Genomic DNA, 18,821 nt, shown 5'->3' with positions numbered 1-18,821 from the left:
CTGTATATGTATCTCTGCCTGTCTCTGTCTCTGTCTTCTGTCTGTCTGTCTGTCTGTCTGTCTCTCTCTCTCTCTCTCTGTGTGTGTGTGTGTGTGTGTGTGTGTGTGTGTGTGTGTGTGTGTGTGTTGCCCACTTGCCTGTGGGTGTGGAGGCCAGAGTTCAATGCTAGGTGTCTTCTTTAATTGCTATTCACTGAGCCTGGGGTCACCAATTTTATTGAGCCCGCCTGGCAAGCAAGCTCTTGGAGTCTTCCTCTCCCCAGTAGTGTTAGGATTACATGTGATGCGATGATGTTGATCAAATGTCTGAGCTGAAAGTAACTTGTAGACAACTTTTAACACTAAGGAACCCTGTGGCAGACATCTAAAAACGGATCACATGTGCACACAACCACACAGGGGTTTTCTTTAAATGTAGGTTCTATGGTTTCAGACCCAGGTCTTCATGCTTGCGTAGCAAGAACTTTATCAATTAAGCCACCCATCCATTCCCACCTCTCTATTTCAATATAATTTTCCCAATCTCTCATTAATTTATTAATACATTAGAAATTTCATGATTTTTCTTATATGGCTTTTACATTGCTTATTTATTTTATCTTTTTTTTTAAGGCAAGATCTTATGCAGCCCTGGCTGGCCTGGAACTCAGTGTGTAGAACATATTCACCTCAAACTAACAGAAATCTGCTGGCCGCTGGCTCCTGAATGCTGGAATTCAAGGTGTGTTTGTCCATAGATACTTTCAAATTCCAATTGAGGTAGCCTTTCCATCTATGATCTTTAGTTCCCTTGCCTAAGGCTTCCAGTTTAACATCTGCCCCCAGATTATGAATATAAAATATTTTGAATATTTACAAATACTAGCAAGTTGGGTTACCATAGTTATCAAATATAGAACCAGCTGGAGTACCAAAAGGCGTTCTTTTTTCTTTTCCAAATATTTCTTCCTCACTTGAATTTGTTTCTCATTGTGCTATTGTTTCCTTTACTGGGAATTGCAAAGCTTTAAGCTGGCTGAAGGGAATTGTACTTCATATCTGTCTTATGTACTTCTCATAGGAAGAGCACTCCTAGGTCTTGCCCCCAAGGTGACTCTTTTCCACCATCCCTCAGGTGAATAGCACTCCTTGGTCTTGCCCCCAAGGTGACTCCATCCCACTGTCCCTCAGGTGAATCTGGTGAACAGTAACATTCATGGAATCATGAGAAGGCTGAGACATAGGTGTTTGCTTACCACATGTGTCTTCCCAGATGAGCCAATACAGTTCCTTCTAACCCAGGAAAAAGCTCTGTGTCCTTGGGCTCCCCAGTGAGGGTGCGACTCACCCTGGAAAGGTTTCTCTGATACCACTAATCTGATGGGTTGGTGGAAGGAAATGCCTTTTATCTTTGGTGGGTCTGTCACCATTTACTCATAGAATTAATAAACTAAAGTTGCAATAAGCAGAAAAAAGAAGACAGAAAAAAAAATGGAGAGTGAGATATTAGAGGAACGGAGTGGGAAAGGACCAAAGGCAAGTAAACAGTATGCTGAAACAAATAAGAGGATGGCCACCAACTACCTCAGAATCAAACAACAGACCATTGGCCAAACAAAAGGGGCAGTCTGGGCTCTGAAAGAACTCCACAACATTTATCCAAGGAGGTAATAGAAACAGAGAAACACAGAAGCTGTGCTGGTGCCTGGCACCAATCCTATTGGCTCTTGTGGAAATAAGAGCTGGGGGGTTGGGTGGGGGGAGGTAGGTCTCATATTGGCGCCAATATGCCTGTGTAAAACACAGCTCTTGCTTAAAAGGAATAAGATGTAGTTCATTATGAGCCAAATATGAGTGACTGTGGTCCAAGAACACAAGATTGTTGTCTTGAATGGCATACTTCACTGTGAAAACTGTTACATGAATTTTTGACAGAGTAACAAAAAAAAAGCATAAATTAAGACCTTTTCCAATACCTTGATGGGGAATACAGGTAGATGGGTTATAGAAAAAAAATGGGGGTAAGTCTCCTCTGCTGCATGTTTCAGATGTTATATGATGACATTCTTTAGCTTTTGGGTTGGTGGAAGCTAGTCGTCTTCTAAGAGTATGCAATAAAAGTTTTCCTGATAATCCAGAGGCTAGAAAGAGGGCTCAGTGGTTGAGAGCATGTATTGCTACTACAGAGTTTATGACTTCAGATCCCAGCACCCACATCGGGGGTTCACAGCCACTGTAGTTCCAGAGGATCTAATTCCTCCAGCCTCCCCAGGCACCTCTAACCGTGTGCTCAGAGCCCTCATGCAGAGATGCATAATTAAAAATAAAATGAATCGCTCTTTCTCTTCCACTCCCAGGCGCAATGGGAGCTACTGTGCAGACATGACCGAGTCCAAGAACCATACCACATACAACCAGTCCCACAGTGACACAGAAATTAAGAAATCTCAGGCACGAATATATGAATCTCTTAAGGGGGATGACCATGTCCCTGAGGAACATGCGCTTTGCCAAGAAGCACAAGAAAGGCCTGAAGAAGATGCAGGCCAACAATGCAAAGGCAGTGAGAGCGCAAGCAGATGCCATCAAGGCCTTTGTGAAGCCTCAGGCCATCAAGCCCAAGATGCCAAAGGGCTCCAGCCGCAAAATCAGCCATCTGACTTTCATCGCTCACCCCAATCTTGGGAAGAAGACTAAGCTACATGGCCAAGGGTTGTAGGCTCTGCCAACCAAAGCCCAAGGTTCAAACCAAGGCGGAGGCCAAAACTCCAGCTAAGGCCCAGGTTTCAGCTCCAGCCCAGGCCCCTGGGAAGGCCCCATAGAAAAGGCTCCTGCCAGTGTGAAGACGGCTGTGACACACCTACCTACACACTATATGCAGATGACCAGTGTCCTGTGCCGTTTTTACAAATAAACTTGAGGCAAGACTTGCTAGAAAGAAAACAAAATGAATTCTACCTGATAATAAAAAGGCTTTTTAGGTCAGATATGGAGGTGAGCAATGAGAGATTATTAAAGAGACCAAAGGCAGCATAAGATAATTTCGGCTGCTTATCTGCAACATTCCAACTCTCAACAATGGAAGTCCCAGTCAGATAAACAACCTTGTAGAATCTTTAATATAGGTAAGTTTCTTTGGTTTGGTTTGGGAGTTTGTCAGTTCATGAAGTACAAGGACTAGCCCAAGGTCATCCAGGTCGCCCCCCAGAATCACGTGTGTTTGTGAAGATTAATTCACTGAAAATGCAGTTCCTCTCCAGATATTACACTGAGAGAGAAACCTTAGACTACTCAGTCCTAAATGAGCCGTCTCCATCACCCGCCAGGGCTCAGGGAACCCCGTGGAAGACGAGGCAGGAAGATGTATGAGCTAGAGGGGATCCAAGAAAACAAGGTACTCCAAATCCCCATGAGCGAGGCTCACGTGACCTCACGGAGACCGAAGCAGCATGCCTCGGTTTGCACCGGGCTGCATGGGTCCTCAGTGCTCGTACTACGGCCTCCCGAAGCAGCATGCCTCGGTTTGCACCGGGCTGCACGGGTCCTCAGTGCTCGTACTACGGCCTCCAGTTCAGTGATCTTACAGGACTCCTGAGTGTGTGAACGAGAGGGTCTCTGATGCTTGAGCCTCCTCTCAGGCCCTTTTCCTGCCGTTGGTTTGTCTTGTCCAACGTCGATGGGATAGTTTTTGTTTCATCTTATTGCATCTTATTTTGTTGCATTTTTTTAAAATGAGTGAGCGAAAACCCAGCCACCAGGATAAAGGTTTACAACAGAACTGTCCTTTACACAGTTGTCTCCGGTGGAGTGACACTGGGCATACCAACCATTCCAAGACAGGCCTCACGTTCGGGAGTAGCTGGGCCAGCACGGAAGGGAGTACACACACACACACACACACACACACACACACACACACACACTTTTACTCGGCTAGTTTGGTGTTTTGGTTTGGTTTTTCATCTTGGGTGTGCTTTACTTTATTACCTTGGCTTCTTTTGCGCTAAAGAGGGGCAGAGCTGCTTGTGTGTGAGAGTTTCTAGGTATTTCACAAGTGGCTTCTTCTGATACTCTGGAAGATGGCACTGGGTGGGCAGTATGACCACACCTTCTCTGGATAAACAGTGACTGTCTTGTAGTTCCTGTTGAAATCTTTTTTTTTTTAAAGCTTTATTTATTTTATTTATATGAGTGCACAGCAGCTGCCTTCAGACACACCAGAAGAGGGCATCGGATCTCTTTACAGATGGTTGTGAGCCACCATGTGGTTGCTGGGAATTGAACTCAGGACCTCTGGAAGAGCAGCCACTGCTCTTAACCACTGAGTCATCTCTCTAGTCCTCCTGTTGAAATCTTAACCATACGGCTAATGGGGGGAAAAGGGTGTTTCCAATGAGGAAACCCCTGTAGGCAGCCATTGACCAAAGGCTCCAAGGGAAGTCTATATTGGGCAGTACTTCTGGAGTTTCAATATGACTGCAGATCCCCTCGGTATCCTGCTGACAGTCAGATTTAATATTGGGTGGGCTATGAGAGTCTGAATTTCCCACAAGCTCTGGAAATGCTCTACCAAGATGGCAAGAAACCCCAGAACATACAGAACCGTGAAGGAGGAAGCTTGCTGCCGGTAGATTGTTTTTGCTCTTCTTGGAGTGTTCTGCAAGATAAACACCACCTCATGCTATTTCCCCTTCATCACCTGGGAGCAGCCTTGGAAGGAGCAAGCTGTAACTTGTGAACAGGAGACACATTAATAAAACAAAGCTCTAGAGAGAGTCCAAGGCCAGCCTGTTGCCATGACGCCGGATTAATGACACCGAGCTGGAAGAACCATTCTCCCGAGAGTAGTTATCAACTGACACTATCTTAATTACACATTGAAACAAGCGCCTGCTCCCAGCAAACAATTATTTCCTGATCGATACCTCTGTCTTGTTAAGCATACTCTCTGGCCATTTATAATAAAAACTTTGATTGCCTGTCCTGAGAAAGAGACTCACCCCCACAGCTATCTCTGCTTATTGGCATTCCAACCAGGCTTCACCCAAAGCATCCCTCTTAGCTGTTCTGAGTGGCACAAAGCCTGTTATTTGTTACATTGGGGACTTTTGGTTGTCCATGGGGACGTACAATTTACCTTCTAGCAATGTTTTATGCCCATGTTAGACCCCTACTTGAGGGTAAGGGGGAGGTTGTCCCAAGAGCTCTTTGAGTATTTTGACTTTGGATTTCTGTCATTAGAGATGCCACCCTCACTTCCCCTTGTGGTCCTCTTCCCTGTCCCCCACGACATCACCGCAACAGCTTGGAAATGTCACTGACACACAGACTGTGACTGTGCGGAGAAAGAATCCTCGTAGATGTGGTGCTGGGTTAGGTTACAAATCCAATTCCTGATGTCCTGACAGAAGGAAAAGGAGACCGTGGGAACCACTATGGGAGGGCGATGAGCAGGGGAACTCTTGGGTTACCCCAACTCACTGCATGTGCAGGAGCTCCAGCTCATGATGGCCCCTAGTTTCTCCCCCAACCTCCGGCTTCTCCCCTGTCCCCTAGCTTCTCCTTGCCCCCAGCTGCTCCCGAACCCTCCTGCTCCTAAGAGCTCTTCAGTCCTTCAGGTTAACGCACGGACTTCCGGCTCTCTCTGCTCACAAGCAGCTTCTCCTAAAAACCCCTGCTTGTGTTCTCCACGCAAGTGACTAAATCTTGGTTCTGTTGCTTCTATGCAAAATACTCGTTTTCAGGAACCGAAAATAACACGCAGAAATGGAGGAGACATGGGACATGGGGAAGGTGTGTGACAACCAGGCAGAGATCGGCAGGACGTAGGGGCAAGTCCAGAAATGACGAGGGAAAGACAGGGGCTCTCTCCTGGAAGCCCTCAAATGGAGCACTAACTTTTGAGTTTGGGTTTCTGGCTTTCAGAGCCACGGGAGAATGGACTTCCGTGCTACCCAGCCACCCACCAGGCGCTGTCTTAAGACAGCCCAAGGAAACAAATGCAAGGAAGGTGTTAAAAGAGCTGAGTCTTGTGAAGTGCCGAATTCAAACTGTGAGGAATGGCTACTCCCCCAGCCCCGCCCCTAAAGAAAAAAGTCCCTACAAATTAAGCCCTCAGAGAGCAACCCCAATTTCCTCCTTAAGACTCAAGTCGGAGCTTTAAAAGGCCACGGTTTTAATCTCTCCCCAGCTCCCTTCCCCCCCCCCCCCCCATCAGAGTTAAGCCTGCATTCTTCTGGTTGACACTCAGAATAATCTCTAATCACACCATCAGTTTCTCAGAGGATGTCCGCAGGGCTGTAAAACTCAGCGTCTAGGACAGTGAGTGCTAGCACGTTAGAAGTGAGGTGGGTAAGAGGGGCTTGGTTGAGGAGGGCACAGTTACCTTCTGTAAATAAGTCCTCACTAGGCTGTTCTATGCCCATCCATAGAAACTGTGTTCACAAAGAAATCATTTTTCTTGTTTAAACCTGTTTCTTAGTCATCCTTCCCTCCTTCAGAACCCTCTGTAAGAACCCTCTTACATTTGAGATGCCACCAAATATTTAATTGAATAACTGAAATCACCCAAACTTCATGCTTGCCTTCTCTATTTGAGCACCGCCCAACCCCTAAAATCATTGTTGCAAACAGGAACTAAATGAATCTGTATTCTTAAGACTACCTTTCAATAGGTTAAAATTGGGGTGATCATTAACATGTAAATTGAACTCCTGGGAACTCTGCTCTTAGAGGGAATCCCTCCTACACATGTCCTAGTGTGACCCCCTACAGCACCTCCTAGAGAGAACCCCATCTCTGCTTCCCTTAGAGTGGACACTGGGTGGATGATATTGCTCAGTAAAAATACTATAAATGGCTTCCACGAGTCTTTCTCCCGGGAGCCTTACCCTTTCCTCTGCCTGATCAAAGTCTGATCGTAAGTTTGGATAGATTTGGTAGATCTGACATCATAAAAGTGGCTGGGATTTGGGATTTATTCTAAACATAAATGGCAAAGGTTAGCAGAGCTTTAACTGGAGAGGAAAAGCGAGCAGTGGTTTCCATCCATCGAAACCTTGCTTGAAGGCAGACTGTCCTGAGGACCTCAGCCCATTGGAGCACTTCTCATCTGGAGATGGGGAAACTAAGCCACAGGCTATAGCCAGGCTGTACTGGGACTTGCAGCTGGGTGCCCCTCCACGTGCTTGTTAGACTTTTCTTTTCCTTATGTAACTTCTCTCCTTGCCTACTTCTGCTTGGAGTTAATTTGCCCTCCACCCCATCTTTATGAATAACTTATTCATAAGGCCCAGGCCTGGTGATGCACACCTTTAATCCTAGCAATTGAAAGACAGAAGCAGGTAGATCTCTGTGTGAGTTCAAGACAAGCTTGGTCTACACAGTGAATTCCAGGCTGCCAGGGTTGCACAGTGAAACCCTGTCTCAAAACAAAACAGACAATAACAATAAAACCAAACAAACAAACAAATAAAACCCAACCAACCACCACCAACAACAAAAATCCAACTTACTCAAAACCTTCATGTAAAGATGTATTTATTATATTTATATGAATGCACTGTATCTATTTTCAGACACCAGAAGAGGGCATCAGATCTCATTATAGATGGTTGTGAGCCACCATGTGGTTGCTGGAAATTGAACTCAGACCTCCGGAAGAGCAGTCAGTGTTCTTAACTGCAGAGCCATCTCTCCGACCCACTCAAAACCTTTCTTTAACTCTGATATGAACATGAGGACCTAAAGTTTAACTAGAAGAACTTGCCTAGCCTGGGTTTGAGTCTCAACACTGCTTAACATGTTTTAGAAATTAGAATAATAAAACAAGCAAAGGTTTTAATTATTATGGGATTCAATTTCAACAAGACAGACACACAATCTTTAAATTCTTCCACTGATTACTGTCAAACTAAGATTTCTGAGATGCATTCCAGGGATAATTAGTGCTCTCAAATGGCATATTTTGTCATCCATCTGGGACTCAGGAAAGCAAAGAAGGGACGCTAAGGTCATCCGGGTAGTGGCTGTCCTGGCTTCTGACTCTAGGTGCTCAAGCAGAGCCCCCTTCCTGAAACCTCAATGTCTCTGTCTTCAGAACAGGGTCACTGAGCCACAGAATGGCTGAGCTTCCTTCTGTGCTGTTCCACTCATCCTTCTGAGGTATGGAGATAAGCACTGACTCACGGAGATTCTGGAAGGTTCTTGAATTGAGTGTGAAGGACAAACATACCAATCAAAGGGGGTGCTCTTATGTAGTGACACAGCAAAAATCAACTGAGAAAATTTAAAGGGAGGATTTCTCAATAGCCATAAAACAATACATGTACACGTTACCATTCAGCATGAACTAAATCTTCAGTTTAATGCATGAGAATTTTAAAAGTTAAAGTGGGGTTAAGGAGCAGTTTGATGTCATTGAGAAAGCACTTTCCAATGGAAGGGACTCTAGATATGCTCTCCAGCCTGAAAATGGTTTCCTCACTGAGGACTTGAATTCAATCCCTAGAATCCATGTAAAAATTCCAGACATGATAGAATGCATTTTGGACCCCAGAAAGAGAACTCTAGAGACAAACGGATCTCTGGGCTCCGTGGTCATTCAGTAACACAAGGTAAATAGCACTTAGGGAGGAAAACAAGCAAGATGAACTCTGACTTCCATACACATGTATATCTACTGTCTTCGAGCTTCTATTGCTGCTATCAAACCCCATGGCCAAAGCAACTTGAGGAAGAACGTGTTTCTTTGGCTTATATTTCCACATCACTGTTTATCACTGGGGGAGGTCAGGACAGGAACTCAAGCAGGGCAGGAACCTGGAGGCAGGAGCTGATGCAGAGGCCAGGGAGAGGTGCTGCTTACTGGCTTGCTTCCCATGGCTTGCTCAGCCTGCTTTTTTATAGAACCCAGAACTACCAGTCCAAGGATGGCAGCACTCACAATGGACTGGGCCATCCTCCATTAATAATTAAGAAAATGCTCAACAGGCTTGCCTGCAGCCCAATCTTATGGAAGCATGTTCATAATTACAGTTCTCTCTTCTCAGGTGACTTTAGCTTCTGTTAAGTTGACAGAAAACTATCCAGTACACTGACCATGTGTACCCTGTAAGAATATGCACGCGCGCGCACACACACACACACACACACACACACACAAATACACACAAAAATGTAAAAAGTAAATAAATAAAAACCAGGCTGGATATGTAAGCCCAATGGTATAGCACTTGCCTACAATGGGGACAGCCCTGGGGGGTTTGATACCCAGCATGGCAAACCATAACAAATACATAACCAAGTGATTTCCCTTTGATAAGTCATCACTGAATCACTGATGAAATTATAGGGCAATTTAGTGAGAAAACAATCCAATTTTCATACAACCTTCTCCAAGAATTCACTACTGCACCAAGAATGTTTTATTGTTTGCACATCATAGGGGCAGGTTAAACGCTCATGGAAATGGATGAGCTGTCAACGAGACACTTTCTTATCAGCTTGCAGAAGGAATCGGGCTGCTGGATAAGTAGAGTGGACAGGTTTATTGTTAGTGCTTGGAAAGTGCAACGGATTCTGAGGGGGTCTTCTGCTCACAAAACTTACCATTCCTTTGTTCATGCTCTCTCTCTCTCTGTCTCTCCCTCTCTCCTCTCTCTGTGTGCCTATGTCTATGTCCTACTATCCATCAATTAATCTATGTCTCTTCCCTTTCTCCCTCCCATTCCCCCTCCCCCTCCCCCTTCTCCTCCCCCACCCCTCACCCCCCTGTGTGTGTGTGGTGGGTGTGTGTGTGTGTTTGTGAGATTGAGGTCAGGTGTCTTTCTCTGTTACTCTCTCTCTCTGCTTTTGTTTTGTTTTGTTTTTAAAACATTGTCTTTCACTGAGCCCAGAGCCCAGAGCTCACAGAGCAGCTGGGAAGGCTGGCCAGCAGGCTTCTGGGACCTATCCATCTGGCTCTGCCCCACCAGCGCTGGGGTTACACTGTGCAATATCACGGCAATCTCCGGGCCCCCAAACACGTTATCAGCTGGGCCATCTCCTCAGCTCTCTGTTCTTGCTTTTGTTGGATTTAATTTCACTCCATGAACAGGGAAATTAAGTTCTTGACAAGCCGTGACAGTCCTTCTCGTACTGCACACACCGGGGAGAGGAGCCCAGTCCTGGTGTGTTGTTGCAGAATGAATACGACTTAGCCTTGCAACAATGAGTGCCCCTTGTTCTTCAAGGAGAGCAACAATGAGAGCATGGGCTGGGGCAGAGCTCACAGTATTTGAAGCTCTGTTAATACCGTTGGCATTCTGACCCACTCATCAGCTAATCCCTGTAAGCCCTCATGCCTGGGAGTGCGTCCATCATCGGTATCCCCAGACTATTAATCGGGCTGTGATTATTGTGTCTTTCTTTGGCTATGTGATGGAGCTCAGTGGTAGGGAAAACAGGGCCTGAAACTGAGCAGAAAATGTTCATCTCCTGAAAATGTGTGGGTAAACAGGAGAGAGAGAGAGAGAGAGAGAGCAGAGTATCTTACTAAGAAGCAGTTGGCCCCTGCTGGATGACTGGATGGCTCAGTAGTGAGAGCCTCATCTCATCAAATCACGGCCACTGTCACATTTACTCCTTCTTTCTCTTCGTCCGCTGGGTACCTGAACATCTCCCAGGCAGAGTCCTTAGAAAGAAAATGTTCATTTCCCTGCTTCCCCCAGTTGGAGGCCAAGGCACATGGCTCTTACGTTAGTCTCTGACACATCCTCGCCCCTGTCCGTTGGCTACTTCCAGTGCGTACTGAGCGGATTGCTGGATGTACTGACTTAAGCAACAGTAAAACATGTGCCATTAAATGGCACACGACAACCTCCACTTCATCTGGTAAATACAATGGGTGCTGGCGACCACACGGTACCAGCAAGTGGGTGGCCTGCTTCAGTTCCTTTGCCTCTGAAGTTGACTTAAGTGGAAGATAGAACTCACTTATGACTTTGTAGACCCCACTCCCCCACCAGCTTGGCTTGAGTGTGGTGCTGAAGTCCCTGTCCAAAGGATCTGGTCCCCTTACGTGGTTGTGTTAGACACTATCTGTCACGGTGATAAGATGCCAGAGAAAATTTAAAAGGAGACGAAGATGTTGTTTACCTCACAGTTTCCAGATGCGACAGCATGGTCATCTTGTTCCATTGCTCTGCGCCCGAGGAGAGGCACAGTACCACGGCAGTGGGAAGAGCAGACAGAGCTGGGGAAGAGGTCTGTGCTCCCTGGGAGCTGGTGACCTCCCAAAATTTCCACCAGCAGGGACTTAAGGGAGGAGTTTCACACCCAGAATATAACAGTGGGCGGACAGGGCCACTTCCGTTCTGTCATCTCCTGTCAGCTGCCATCAGTACATCAGTGCTACTTTGACTGTGTCACCTCTTCTTCTGCTTCATTCTGACTGAAGCCTCCTGGTTCTCTTTACCTGTGAGCTTCAGTTCCTATTGAGATTAAGCTCCTTGACAACCAAGACCTTGTTACGCATATACCGAAGCCCCCCCGCAGGATATACAACTATCCGTGCACAGAGCAGAGAGGCCGTACGCATTTGCCCAGTGTTCCTGAGGACATCGTGAGTTAATGGCTACTGTTGAGATCCCTCTTCCAGGATCTTCTCTGCCTTCATTTCATTCTTTAAAAGTTTGTTATGGGAGTAATACAACCTTATTTTAAAATCTGTGAGTTTTGCCTAAGTAAAATTAAAGAGAAAGCTATCCACACATAACACTAATTTATATCATGAGGGTTCTTTCTCTATGCTTTTTATAAATACATGTAGAAATGGAATCGGGCCAAGCTTTTGTGACCTGATTTTTAAAAATTAAACTATGTAGCCAGATGCAACTAAATATAAACAATATGTCTTTGCATTGCTGTTCGATGGCTGCAGAACCGTTTGTTATAGAGATGAACCTGTTTTTCTACTTCATATTATTTGTCAATTTTTGGATTCATGAACCCAGTTAAGATCTCTTCCCTCACCCCTCCCTTCTGTCTCTCACTCCAGGATTTCATGTAGCCCAGGCTAGTCTCTAGCTCATTTTAAAGCAGGGGATGATGGTGAGCCTCAATTTTCCTATCTCAGTCTCTAAAACCCTGGGACTCCAGGTGTGGGTAAAATTGGGAACAGCAGGAAACATGCAAAACAGCAACACCTGTCCGTAACTTATATTTAATGAATCAAATGCTATCAGAGCATAACAGATAAAAGAAAAAGCAGCAGGCCTCTGACTGTCCTCTGCTTCTGGTGTTGCACAGACCTTGACGTCAGATGTGAGCATTCAGTGGGTCAGCGCTAAGCACCGCTGTTGAGATGGAGACAGAATAAACTGAAAACCCTTCCGGCAGGTATGCCCCAGAAAGGGCTGTGATTCGCCTACTCACAGGGAGGTTAAGTTCTAGAAACACGCTGCTCATTTCTTTGCCATTACAGAGACTGGAGTATACTACACAAGTGCTCTGCCTGCTGTTTACGACTCCATTCTAAGATTTTTCTCTTGGAATGCTGAATAAAACCTGTATGGAACGATTAATCTGACATCTGGTGTTTTGTAATACTGGAAACAAAAGTGTTGGCGTTTCCCCATTTGTGGCTGAAAGATGCCTGTAAGATACAATGTTGCCATCTCATTGTTCCTTGCCACAGATCCAGGACACTTCCTGGACTCTGTTCAGGTGCCGTCTGTCTCCCGTCACCACAGCCCATATTAGCCAGCATAATCTGCAGATGAAAGTGACTCCCCCTACTCATGGAATATTACAGGTTTTAAAATGATCTAAAATAGATGAATAATTTCATTTGTAGCCCCTAGGGCATATTCTGATGGGCGCCGTTAGAACTGCTGGTGTCTTGTGATTCCAGGGGCATTTACTCAACAGACTCATGATTGGAATCACAATTTAGAAAGAAAAGCCTTCTTAATAAATATATTCACTCATTAATTCTTTCTTCCTTCCTCTTTTCCCTTCTCTTCCTCCCCCTTCCTCTCCTCCTCCTGTTTTGTTTTGGTTCAGATGAGGTCTTTCTATTATGGAGCCCTTATCTGACTTGGAACTTGCTATGTAGACCAGGGTGGCCTCGAACTCACGGAGATCCACCTGCCTCCAGCTTGCTGGAATTAAAGGCCTGTGCCTAGCCCCACTCATGCATTCTTTCAAGGAGTATTGATAACACAGGGACAAGTACTGTTGATACAAAAGTGACTCACACAGATGTGATCCTTGCCTCCAGGGGTTTACCTTCAAACTCAGGGCAGGCACGAGCTGCCACTCGGAAGCTTCAGAGGATGAGTTTGCCGCAGGTCCTCTCCCCACAAGCAATCCTGCCTAGCTCAGTTTGTCTTCCACAGACGGCAGGCGTGTCTGAGGAGAACTTGCTCGCGCTGTACAAACTCAAAAAACGTATCTAATGAAGCATCGAAGAGCATCACCCGTAGTGTGTGGAAGGCTGACTGAGCACTGCGCAGTCTCAGAAGATGCTATTTTATCACCGACACGTTCAACATTAGAGGACATTGCCACTCCTCCTGCTTGGCTGTTCTTGATTCCTTTCCCTTAGGACTGTCCGGGATGTTTACACTTCATTTGCTGACTCGACGCTGGGAGAAGGCTGTAGCAGCTGTGTCTATGTGTCCCTGTTACTTGTGAGGCTGAGACAGGAGGACGCTTGAGCCAGAGGCATGGGCCCTCCTGGAGCAGCACAGCTTGATTCTCTAGAATTTTAAAAATAAAACAGCAGGCTAGACTAAAACAGCTATTATAAAATTCATCCACTGAGCAAGTTCATGTAATTTTAAGTTTCTTCTTTTCCATTTTTCTTTTCTCTGTGCTCGGAGAACCACGGACAATGGAGAGCCAGGTTCTGGTCATGCACTGGGGTTTCAGGAGGCTTAGTCGGTGAGGTGTGGGCAGCCTCTCTTATCTTCAGGATGAACTCCAGGTCCTGTCCTTCCTGATGCTCATCTTTCCAAGGCTGCCAACGACCTCTTCCAACCCTCCCCAAGATGGGTTCTTCAAACTGGGACCCCTCTCAGTTTGATAATCCCTGATAATTAACCATTCTAACAGGAGTTAAGATGAGGCAGGGCCTTTCTTGCTAGACAGAGACATTCCAGGTTCCTTCCTGCTTTAGAGACTTTGACAAATTCATTCCTACATTCACTTTAGTGGAGAACAAAGTATCCAAGTAGACACATTATTAACCTAGACACTGAGGAGAACAGTTCTGTTTGTGAAAACGAACTTTTTTTTTACAGCCTCAAATTTGTCACTAGAAAATACAGAAACCTTTTTTATAGCCTCAAATTTGTCATTAGAAAACACATTAATTCTAGATAGTGCTTTGACACGTCCAAAGGAGATTGCAAAATGAAGCCAAGTCTGTCTCTTCTCTGTTTTTCTATCCATGTACCCTCTCTCCCGACCCACTCCCTAAAAATGCAAACTCCATGGGGACCAAGAGAGAAGTATTCGTTCAAACCCTCAACCACAATAACAATAAACCTCCCTATCCCCAAATCTAGGGGAGGAGAACCCTGTTACAAGCCCTGTCTTCTTAGCACTGTCCTCTGTGCAGTAAGATCAGATACTGCCACATCTTAGGCCAGACTCACAAAACCACATCTCACAGTTTTTTTATGATTTGTCTAAAGACAGGCTTGCTTACCTTGTTTCAGGGGACAAGAAAATAAAAAGCCAGGTAAAGCAGGGTAAGTTAAGGACTGCATCTGTGTGAATGTGTTTTCAGATGCTTCAGGAGAACAAAAAGGGAGCTCTCAAAAGAGGTTATTAGGTATAGGTAAAAAGAGGTATTAGGGGCCAGTGAGAGGGCTCAGTGGGTAAAGGCATCTGCAGCCAATGCTAATTCCTGGAGCCCACATGGTAGGTAAAAAGAAAGATCCTAAAAATTGACCTGTGCTCTCTATGCATGCTACACACACACACACACACACACACACACACACACACACACGCACGCACGCACGCACGCACACACACGTAAAAAAGAATTTGATTTTAATTCATCATACTATTTTTCATAAATACGTACAAATATTTTGAGTAAAAAAAAACTCTAATAAAAAACCATGTTGAACACTCAGCAGCACTCCAGCCATCGCTTGCAAATGAGGTCTCGAAGTTGGTTCAGTGGTAGAGCTCTTGCCTGTCCTATCTGAGACCCCCGGGTCCCATCCCGAGCCCCACACTGAGGTGTTTGCTGCAACAGGGAAGAAGCCAGAGCTGTCATACTGTAATCACTACCAGAGAGTTTCTTCTTTCTTTGATCATCTAGCAATGTCCCCAGAACAAAGGGGACCACTGTTAGTTGTTCCCTGGAACAACTATGTTTAATCTTTCTTGCGTTCCTGCTGATACGCGAGCATGTGACCTTCCGGCAGCTATGCTCAGACTTTTAGTAAGTGAAAGGTAAGTTCTGTGTGTGCAGAAATGAAACATTGCAGTGATTTTCCACAGCTGAGCTATTAAACACAGATCACAATAGACAAGAAAAGCAAGCAATTGTGTGCAATTCTGGATACGTTAGTAATGTAGTAATAATCCCATGTCTTTGTCCTCCCTCTCAGGAAAGCTTCATATATTTATGTGACTGAGAGTTTTTTTGTTTTGTTTTGGTTTTTGGTTTTTTTTGGAGGTTTTGCCTTAGACGTGCTCCAGTGCATTTTTCCTCTCTTACAGAAAGCAGAGTCTTTTCTCATACAATGTGTCTTGATTACAGTTTCCTCTCCAACAATTCCTGCCCTCCTTGTCTCACCTCCCATGCGGATTCACTTCCTTCCACAGAACATAACAAAATATCGTAAGATAAAACAAAAAACATCACCTCGAAGTTATACAAGGCAAGCCAACAGAAGAAAAAGAGCCCCAAGAGAGGGTACAAGAATCAGAGACGTACTCGTTCACACTTTCAGGAGAGTCCCCTAACACACTGAAGTCAAAGCTCTATGGAGAAGAGCTGGGACAGACCTGTTTAGGTTCTGGGCTTGCTGCTTCTGTCTCTGTGAGTTCACATGAGCTTTGCTCAGTTGAATTAGAGGACCTTCTTTTTCTGGGGTACCCATCCCCTATGACTCTTACACTCTCTGTCTCCTCTCTTCCATAAGGTTGTCTGAGCTCCGAGGAGAGGGAATTGATGGAGACATCCTAAACCATGTATTCTAAGGCCCCACCCTCATGTCTGACTGTGGGTCTCTGTATTTATTCCTATCTCCTGCAGGAGGATGCCTCTCTTATGATGCCTGAATAGGGCATTAATGTCTATGTAAGCAGAATACCATTAGCCATTTTATCACTACTTTCTCCTCCTCCTCCTCCTCCTCCTCCTCCTCCTCCTCCTTCTCCTCCTCCTCCTCCTTCTCCTCTTCCTCCTCCTTGTCCTCCTCTTCCTTGTCCTCCTCCTACTTCCTCCTCCTCCTCTTCCTCCTCTTCCTCCTCTTCCTCCTCCTCCTCTTCCTCCTCCTCCTCTTCCTCCTCCTCCTCCTTCTCCTCTTCCTCCTCCTTGTCCTCCTCTTCCTCGTCCTCCTCCTACTTCCTCTTCCTCCTTCTCCTCCTCCTCCTCCTTGTCCTCCTCTTCCTCATCCTCCTCCTACTTCCTCTTCCTCCTTCTCCTCCTCCTCCTTGTCCTCCTCTTCCTCGTCCTCCTCCTACTTCCTCTTCCTCCTCCGACTTCCTCTTCCTCCTCCTCCTCCTCCTCCTCCTCCTCCTCTTCTTCTTCTTCTTCTTCTTCTTCTTCTTCTTCTTCTTCTTCTTCTCCTTCTCCTTCTCCTTCTCCTTCTCCCTCTTCCCCTTCCCCTTCCTCCTCCTCCCTCTTCCTCCTCCTTCTCAAGACCAGTACTATTTGGTTTTACTAGATCTCTAGGCTCTCCAGTCCCTGGTACTTGGTCACACAAGTAGTGTTGGGTGTGGGCTCCATCTCCCGGCATGAACTAAAGCAGACCCTGGTTGGTTGCTCCCACAAGCTTCAGGCCACTATTGCCCTGGAATATCTTGCAAGGACAGCACTGTAGATCCAAGGTTTTGTGGCTGGGTTGATCTTTACCTTTCTCTCTTGGTGGCCTGAAGAGTACGCTCCCACACCAAAGTCACCAGAACCTGAGTTTCTAGCTCTACCTACATAGAAGGTTCTAAGTAGGCATCAGCTCACCCTCTCCATGTTCAATGAGCTGTGTTTTCCACACCAAACTATTAAACACAGTTCATAACAGGCAGTCAAGGCAAACAGTCGTGTGTAATTCTGGACACACTAGTGATAATTCAACGTCTTTTTCCTCCCACTCAAGAAAATGTTAGATATTTATATGACTGAGAGTTATTCTATTTAGGGGATTTGTCTTAAATGTATTCAAATGCATTTGCCAAGGTTAATTGCCTAGATCCTGTGAGGTATACGTTGCTGTGAGAAGTCCTTCAGATAGCTGGCAGCCACAGCATGATTTAGACCTAAGTCACTGGTTAACAACAGGGAGAGAAAAAGGAAGAAAGGCCATTTGTATTGGAAACAAAGATGGAGAAGAAAATTGTTGAAAATGACAGATGCTTGAAAGGAGATATGGGGTATAGAGTGCCAGCTCCTTTTCCCAAGTTGTCAGTTGTGGTTTAGAAATAAGGAGGGTAGCTTAACCTTGTCCTTTATGCTAGGGAGCCACAAGGTTCGGGTACAGGGTGAAGAAGATGGCCTGTCCAGGAGTCAGCATATACATATGAAAAGTCAAAAGGGAAGAGATTCACTTTACAAAGTCTGCATCGCTGAACTATCTTCCCAAACTCACAAAACAAAAACAACAACAACAAAACAAGACAAGAACATCTTTCGAAGCAATCTATCTAATAGGAAAGGTGATGTCAGAATTTTTAGCCAGAACACAACCAAATCTTGTAGTTATATTATTATAGCACAAGTGCCAAGACACCAAAAAGGAAGTGGACAGTCAAAAGGGTAGCTACTGGATGTTTAGTAAGAGACCACTTATGGAACTGAGAGCAGAGTCAGGGGAAAGACCAAGGCATAGTGGGTTGTGTGAGAGTGGCCCCCATTGTCTCAAACACTGGAACACTCAGTTCCAAGCTGATGAAGCAGTTTGGGAAGGATTAGGGGGTGTGGTCTTGTTGGAGGAGGTATGTCACTGGGGGTCAGGCTTTGAGGTTTCAAAGTTCTCACATGATTCCCATTGTTCTCTCTCTCTCTCTCCCCTCTCCCCTCTCCCCTCTCCCCTCTCCCCTCTCTCCCCTCTCCTCTCTCTCTCCTTCCTCTCCTCTCTCTTTTCTCCTCTCTCCTCTCTCCCCTCTCCCCTCTCCCCTCTCCCCTCTCCCCTCTCTCCTCTCTCCTCTCTCCTCTCTCCTCTCTCCTCTCTCCTCTCTCCGCTCTCTGCTCTCTCCTCTCTCCTCTCTCCCCTCTCCTCTCTCCTCTCCCCTCTCTCCTCTCTCCTCTCTCTCTGCTCTCTCCTCTCTCTCTGCTCTCTCCTCTCTCTCTGCTCTCTCCTCTCTCCTCTCTCCTCTCTCCTCTCTCCTCTCTCCTCTCTCCTCTCTCCTCTCTCCTCTCTCCTCTCTCCTCTCTCCTCTCTGCTCTCTCCTCTCTCTGCTCTCTCCTCTCTCTCCTCTCTCCTCTCTCCTCTCTCTGCTCTCTCATCTCTCATCTCTCATCTCTCCTCTCTCCTTCCTGTTTGCAGACCCAAATGTGAGCTCTCAGCTGTTCCTGCACCATCTTTTGCTTTGCCATCAAGGACTTGAACCCTCTGAAACTGTAAGCCAAATTAAACACTTTCTTTTATAAGTTGCTTTGGTCATGATGCTCGGTC

The 18,821-nt window shown here is 45.8% G+C and overlaps 1 non-coding gene and 1 pseudogene across 1 annotated transcript; both read left to right on the top strand.

The window, feature by feature from the left end:
- The first annotated feature begins 283 nt into the window (after positions 1 to 283).
- Positions 284 to 349, top strand: Snord78 (small nucleolar RNA, C/D box 78). Its single transcript, XR_015679554.1, has one exon. It is a non-coding gene; the product is annotated as a small nucleolar RNA SNORD78 (small nucleolar RNA).
- A 2,012-nt stretch (positions 350 to 2,361) lies between these two features.
- On the top strand, positions 2,362 to 2,906 carry LOC147995995 (large ribosomal subunit protein eL29 pseudogene; annotated as a pseudogene).
- Positions 2,907 to 18,821: the final 15,915 nt, after the last annotated feature.

Source organism: Rattus norvegicus, chromosome 2, assembly GCF_021556685.1.
Source record: "Rattus norvegicus strain SHRSP/BbbUtx chromosome 2, alternate assembly SHRSP_T2T, whole genome shotgun sequence".
In the NCBI taxonomy this organism is placed as follows: domain Eukaryota; kingdom Metazoa; phylum Chordata; class Mammalia; order Rodentia; family Muridae; genus Rattus; species Rattus norvegicus.
This window is presented reverse-complemented; position numbering and strand designations above follow the sequence as displayed.